This window comes from Tamandua tetradactyla, chromosome 4 (genome assembly GCF_023851605.1).
Source record: "Tamandua tetradactyla isolate mTamTet1 chromosome 4, mTamTet1.pri, whole genome shotgun sequence".
NCBI classification, from domain to species: domain Eukaryota; kingdom Metazoa; phylum Chordata; class Mammalia; order Pilosa; family Myrmecophagidae; genus Tamandua; species Tamandua tetradactyla.
In genome coordinates, this window is record NC_135330.1 from 24,003,665 (window position 1) to 24,011,435 (window position 7,771).

At 38.9% G+C, this 7,771-nt stretch overlaps 1 non-coding gene and 1 pseudogene across 1 annotated transcript; one reads left to right on the forward strand and one right to left on the reverse strand.

Moving 5' to 3' along the window:
- Window positions 1–896: 896 nt before the first annotated feature.
- On the reverse strand, window positions 897–1,003 carry LOC143681820 (U6 spliceosomal RNA). The gene has a single exon (XR_013174877.1). It is a non-coding gene; the product is annotated as a U6 spliceosomal RNA (small nuclear RNA).
- A 1,848-nt stretch (window positions 1,004–2,851) lies between these two features.
- LOC143678835 (S-methyl-5'-thioadenosine phosphorylase pseudogene) lies at window positions 2,852–3,716 on the forward strand (annotated as a pseudogene).
- Window positions 3,717–7,771: the final 4,055 nt, after the last annotated feature.

Here is a 7,771-nt window from a genome sequence, read left to right on the forward strand (position 1 = left end):
AAGGCGAGCATCCTACCACTGAACCACCCATGCACCCCCTCCTTCTCCTTTTTTAATATAAGCATTTAGGGAAATAAATTTCCCTCTCAGCACAGCCTTTGCTGCATCCCGTAAGTTCTGATATTTTGTATTTTCATCACTTGTTTCCAGATATTTACCAATTTCTCTAACAACTTCTTCTTTGATCCACTGATTATTTAAGAACGTGTTGTTTAATCTCCATATATTTGTGAAAGTTCTAGTTCTTTGGTGATTATTAATTTCCAGCTTCATTTCATTGTGGTCAGAGAAATGGCTGTGGATAGTTTCAATCTTATTGAATTTAGAAAGACTTATTTTGTGTCCCGGCATGTGATGTGTCCTGGAGAGTGTTCCATGTGCACTAGAGAAGAATGTTTATGCTAGTGTTTTGGAAAGCAATAATCTATATAAGTCTATTAAGTCTAATTCATTTATTGCATTGTTTGGGTTCTCTATTTCCTTGTTGATCCTCTGTCTCATTGTTCTATCTATAGTGGAGAGTGGTGTATTGGACTCTCCCACCATTTTGTTGAAATATCTATAGTGCCGTACAGATTTGCCAATGTTTGCCTTATGTACTTTGGAACTCCTTGATTAGGGGCCTAAACATTTATGATTATTATTTCCTGTTGGTGAGTTGTCCCTTTTATTAATATGTAGTGTCCTTTTATGTCTCATATGATGTCTTTACATTTAAAGTAATTTTATCTGGTATTACTATAACTACTCCTGCTTTCTTTAGATTATGGCTTGCATCTTTTTCCATCCTTTCACTTTCAATCCATTTGTATTCTTGGGCCTAAGCTGTGTCTCTTGTTAACTGCATATAAATAAACTATATTTTTAAGTCCATTATTCTAATCTGTATCTTTTTTTTTAATATGGAACGCTTCATCAATTTGCATATCATCCTTGTGCAGGGGCCATGCTAATCTTCTCCATATCGTTCCAATTTTAGTATATGTGCTGATGAAGCGAGCACCCAATCTGTACCTTTTTTTTTCCAATCTGTATCTTTTAGTTGGTGAGTTTAGTCCATTAACATTGAAAGTTATCACTATCAAAATAGTTCTTGAATCTACCATCTTTCCTTTAGTTTTTAATTTGTTACATCTATATGTTTTTCTCCCTCTATCTTTTTTTATCCTTTAAATTATCCTTATCAGTTCTCTTCAATTCTGTCCCCTCCTCCAAACCTTCCTCTCCTATCTTTTTTTTTTTTCAGCTGACAGGACTCCCTTTAGTATTTTTTGTAGAGCAGGTTTCTTGTAAACTAGTACTCTCAGTCTTGTTTGTTGTTGAAGATTTTAATCTCTCCTTCAATTTTGAAGGACAACTTGGCTGGGAAAAGGATTCTTGGCAGGAAGCTTTTCTTTTTCAGTATCATAAATATATTATACCACTGCCTTCTTACCTCCATGGTGCCTGTTGAGTAGTCTGAACTCAGTCTTATTTGTTTTCCCTTGTATGTAGTAGACCGGTTTTCTCATGCTGTTTCCAGAACTTTCTGCTTCTCTTCAACATTTGACAGTTTGATTAGTATGTGTCTTGGAGTATTTATTTATTCTATCTTGGATTCATTAGGCCTCTTTGATTTGCATATTTATGTCTTTTTGAAGGTCGGGAAGATTTCCCTGATCATATCTTTAACTAATTTCACAGTCCTTTACTCTTCTCTTCTCCTTCTGGAACACCAATGCTTCTTATATTCGTCCTCCTCTTGTTATCTATCATTTTCTTAAGATCCAGTTTCATTTTTTTTTTCCATCTTTCTTAGCATTTGTTCTTTTGTGTACTCTAGTTCCATTGTTCTGTCTTCTAGATTACTTATTCTTCCTTCTGCTTCTTTGAATCTACTATCATGTCTTTAGTATATTTCTAATTTTGTCTACTGTATCTTCTTCTCTGTGAGATCTGCCATTTTTCTATTTAATCTTTTTAATTCTTCTTTATGCTTTTCTAGTGTCTTCCTGGTTTCCTTTATTTCTTCATAAATATCCTTTAGTAATTGCTCCATATTCTGTGTCTCCTGTGGTTTTTTTCCTAACTTTTTTTATTGTAAAAGCAAAGAAAGGAAATAGCAATAATTTTCCAAGCATGGGCTATATACCATCATCTCAGATTTTTCCTTCTAGCTGCTCCAGAACACAGGAGGCTAGAAGGAATAAATTTTTTTTTATCATCAGAGATGACTTTTTTTGTGTGAAAAATTACATATATACAAAAAAAGCAATAAATTTCAAAACACTGCACACCATTTAGTTGTAAAACAGATTTCAGAGTTTAGTATGGGTTACAATTCCACAATTTTAAGTTTTTAGTTCTAGCTACTCTAAGATACTAAGACTAAAAGAAATACCAATTTAATGATTCAGGAATCATATTCATTTATTTGTTAAACCCTACCTTCTCGTATAACGCTTCCTATGGAATTTTGGTTTGGTTGTTTGGTTGGGCCATTTCTACCTGGATGTCCACATTTTTCTGATTTTCTGTTGTGCTCAGGGTATTTGATTTTCTTAATAAGGTTATTTTGCAAGTTGGTTTCCTTCATTCATCTGAAGATTTGTATTTACTTGGTTTTGCATTGAAAATTCTGTTTTGCACTTGGTATGTTAGTAATTTCCCACCAAACCAAGACTCAGATCTTATGTAGGAGGTGCAATTCTACTTGAGGGTCTATTAAAAACTAGGCAGGGGAATACTGCAGTGTGCACTTGAAAACTCATGCACTTCATACTGGAACCCTCTCTCACTTCCCAACTCACCTATCCCAGTGCACTCTCTGACCAATGCCTCCTTCCTGGTGCCGCACCTTCCTTCCATGGACATGGCCTCAGGCACTGTCACCACACTTGTGAAGATTGGAGTAATTGATGGAACACACCTGAATGAGCCAGAAATTTTAGAAGGAAGAACTGAAAAAATATGTGGTTACTCCATTTGGCAAGGTATCCGATGCCTTGATTTGGGGGAAGTTAAAAAATGTTGATTGTATCCTTCTTGTGAGGTATGGGAGGCAGCACACCATCATGACTTCCAAAGTCAACTACCAGGTGAACATCTGGGCCTTGAAGAAGGAGGGCTGTGCTCATGTCATAGTGATCATAGCTTGTAGCTCCTTGAAGGAGGAGATTCAGTCTGGCAATAATGTCCTTATCAATCAATTCATCAACAGAACTGTCTTAAGACCATCTATAATAGAAGTTGTTCCCATGCCAGGAAAGTGTGTCATATTCCAATAGATGAGCCATTCTGCGCCAAGAGAGGTCCTCATAGAGACTGCTAAGAAACTAGGACTCTGGTATCACTCAAAGGGGATAATGGTCACAATTGAGGAACCTCATTTGAACTCCTGAGCAGAAAGCTTCATGTTCCGTACCTGAGGGGGCGGGGGGGGGGGGGCGGGGGGGAGGTAGATTATCAATATGATCACAGTTCTAGAGGTGGTTCTTGCTAAGGAAGCAAGAATTGGCTATGCAAGAATCACCATGGCAACAGATTATGATTGCTGGAAGGAGCATGAGGAAGTGGTTTCAGTGAATGGGGTCTTAAAGACCTTGAAAAACATTGCAAATAAAGCCAAAAGTTTACTCCACACAACCATACTTCAGAGAGGGTCTGTGGAATGGTTGGAAACTCTCCACACACCAAAGAACATAACCCAGTGTTCTGTTTTATCACCAAGACATTAAAATAGCATGGCTGTCCAAGAGTAAAGATTTTATAAGTCTAGTCATTCCAGGAATTCCTGCTTGACTCGAAAGAACATGGAAAATCCATGTAGATTTCTTTCCCTTACCCACTTAAGAAGAACATGTGATAAAAAGGATAAGAACCTGCACATATTAGCAATTCCTCCTACAGGATTTGGGCTGCTTCAAAAACCAGAAGAAAAACAAATGACCAGTATACAGGTAGAAAAATCTTACAATTTGGAATACAGACAAGAAGTTTGATCATCCCCATCCCTCCTGTACACTCACAAGTTTGCAACAATACTTTGGGGACCAATAACACCCAGTTTCCCATATTGCCAAGGAATATGGAGAAGAAACAGGACTCTTTGCTTATTTATTGGCGTGACTGTAAATTAGTGCAATCTTTCTGTAGGGAAGCTTGGTAAAACGAATCAACAGGCTTCCAAAAATATTTATACCCTCTGAACCGTTACCCCTACATATTTTACTTTAAAAGGCTATTAGAGATGCATACAGAGAGTTACATGCAAAGAAAGATGTTCAGTATAGTGTTAGTTATAATAGCAGAAATTCAAAATAATCTGAATATCTAACAATTGAAGTAAATTATGATCTATCTATAATAGATTTTTGAGTAGACAGCTGAAGATCATATTTTCACAGAATATTTAAGGCGCTAAAGAAATGGTTGCTTTGTAATATGAAGTGGAAAAAGGATATGAAGGCATTTTACAGTACCATGTTTGTTTTAAAATGTTATGTAACCATACAAAAGTATTAGAAAGAAATATATATAATCTTTTGTAATGAATTTGGGGGGTGGTATACTGGATAATTTTAATTTTCTTTGTATTTTTCCATTTTTCAACATTAACTGTAATCAAATAATAAAGTTCTTTATTTTAAAAATAAAAATGGACTTAAGGCCAGATCTTGAAAAAACAGTTGCTGTTAATGAAACAAGATTTGACACAGTAGTACTAAATGAGCTACATCTTTATGTCATTAAAAAAGAGGAACATTAGTGACTGTTTTGCTCAGAGATTGTGTTTGCAACAGCTTCCTCAGAAATACTGGGTGTTTAATACTGAGTTAGTCCAAAAGTTAAACTACATAATAGACTGCATAAATACATTATAGTGTGTCAGGCGTTTTGGAAATTAATCTTTGAATTATTTTACATGAATTGGTGATTTTTGTTTTTTAATAAAATAAAGTGGAAGCTTGCATTTACTGTATGTTTATTTGTTCTTGAAAGTTTTCTATCACCAGAAGATCTTATTTTTTCCTTCAGAGTTATTACGTTTCTATTCACTGTGGTCTATTACAGGATACTTTAGTGATGTATCTTTTGTCTGTAAAGCCAATGTGTTTCTATGAGATTGTCTTCAAGATAATAACATGCCAATTGTCAACAATAAAATAAACTAGTTACTTTCTGCTTTAAAAAAGAAAAAGTAGGCAGAGGTGCATAGGTAGTTCAGTGGCAGAACTCCTGTCTGTCACACAGTAGACCTGGGCTTGATTCCTGGTCCATGCACCATTCCCAAAATAAAATACAAAATATAAAAATATATACACCTCACCGTAGTAGGGCATGAAGTCAGAAGGAGATACCCCAAGATGTACTGGGAATGAACTCAGACTGGTGCCCACAGAAGGGAGAGACAATAAAAAAATCAAAAAGAAATAAAAAAATAAAAAATGAAAATCAATACAAAATAAAAATATTATTACTAATAAAAAATATATTTATAAAAACAAAAAATGTAGGCAGATAGGAGTTTGACAGGCTGCACTTACGCTTCTTCCCAGCTGGTGGCGCTCCTGAGGCCCCTCCTCTCCTCAGGCCTGCCCCTCCCCGACTGCAGCATTCTGGAAGATGGCATGTACTGTGGGAGACTGCTCCGGGTGTGCAGTGGAGGGACAGCCAGTTCCAGCATGTGGGATGGGGGAGCCAATCACAGCATCCAAGGAGCAGCTGATCCCAGCATCTGGTGCCCAGCGGATCCACCCTTCACAGCACCTGATGGATGGACCTTCACGGTGTCCATCCAGGTAACTTCTCTCAACACCTGGGGGCACCGCTTCTCACACTGGATGGCCAGGCCCACTTTGGGGCTCCCCCGGTCGCTTCTGGCTGTGGAGTTTCACAGGGAGATTTCCCCAGCCAGTAGCTGAGGCAGGCTGGAGTGGAGGGATGGTCAGTTCTCTTGAATCCAAACTTCCCTGTGTGCCACTGCTTATCCTCAGCACAGGTGATCGGACCCACCCTGCTCTCCCTGTCCTGGTCTTCCCTCCTCTTCCCTCCCTGTGAGATATTGAAGACCCTCTCCAATCACTCCCTCCCAGGGACTGCAGTCAGGTCATTTTTTCTCTATCCCCTATCTTGTTCTATGGAGCAGGGGTGAATTCAGCCTACCCTACTCTGCCATCTTCCTAGAAGGCAAACCATCTATTTTATCTCATAGAGTCTGAGGGTCAGTAATCTGGCTGGCACTTAATGGTTCAGGATCTCTCGTGAGGTGTCAGTCAAGCTGTTGGCTACGGAAGGATCTGCTTCCAAGTTTACTAACATCGTTTTTTTTTTTTTTTTTTTTTTTTTTTTTTAAAGAGAGAGGGAGGAAGGGAAGGAAAGACAGAGAGAAGGAAGGAAGGGAGGAAGAAAGGGAAACATCTTTAAACATTTTCTTGTTTTATTATATTTTGTTTGTTTGTTTGTTTTTTACATGGGCTGGGGCCGGGAATCGAACCGGGGTCCTCCGGCATGGCAGGCAAGCACTCTTGCCCGCTGAGCCACCGCGGCCCGCCCCCTAACATCGTTTTTGATAGGATTCAGTTCTTCCTGGCTGGCTCCTCCTGGGCTGTTAGATTGCGCCTCAGTTCCTCCCTGGCTCTGGCTAGAGACTGTTCTCAGTTCCTTGCCATACAAGCCTCTCCATAAGAGACTTTACAATGTGATTCCTGGCTTGCCTCAGAGCAAGCAATCCTCAGAGCACATGAGGATGCTGAAAATGGAAACCACACTGTTTTTATAACTTAATATTCAAAGTTACATCCTATTGCTTCTGCCATATTTTATTCTTTAAAGGTGAGTCAGTAAATACAACTTACATTCAAGGACAGGGATTATACAAAGGATCATTAAGGCCATCTTAGAAACCACCTCCTGTAATGTGTGTGCTTGTGACTGTGTGAATGTTTGTGAGGGTGGGGTGGTGGTTGCACAGGTATGGGGCCAATAGTTGTGGAGTTCTTTCCTGTTAGGAACATTTGGGAGATAAAATTAGTTATGGTCTCTGCTGGAAACAGATTGCACAAATTGGGAATTTGAGGCTGGTTTTAAAAGGAACTATAAGTGTGGGCACGTTCTGGTGCAGTACTCCAGAGCTTGTAACAGCCTGGCACGTTCCTACACCTGGTCCTGAAGCAGTAAGGGGAGGGGGCACTTTTCAGAACCAGAAGAGGGTATTTGTATGAGAAGAACCCCTGTGAGAACTATGACTTTCCACTAGAAAGGCAGTCAGCCTTCCACGGAGAGAGTGACACAGGAATAAATACCTTGACTTCACTCTCCTTTTACCTCCTGGGGGCACTACCCATTGACTGAACTCAACTAGAAGCTAGCAAGCAAGGGAATCCACTGATTTAATCAATACAAATCAGCCTCCCAGGACTCATACTAGGGTGAAAGAGTGGAGAGTGGGTCTGGAGGGACACTCAGAAGATACCCAGTACGGAAACTGAATATACTTTATAGTAAAATCATATCTACAATTTATAGAGAGTGGAAGACGAGCTTGCATGATTAGGTGTTTAGAACAAGCTAGATGAAGGGTTTGCTGACAGAGAAGGTGTATTTAATAACAAAATGGGCTTTCAAATAATTGCTTCTCTTGAGGATCCTTAAAAATGGGAAACACGCATTCATCTCTGTGTTGGGTTCATTTGGGTGAAGCTGTACTGATGAAAGGAATGAGTGCAAAGATGACTTTGAAGGGTCCTTGTAACTTGAGGATTCAGTGTCCCAGGAGGAGTGATGGAAATCA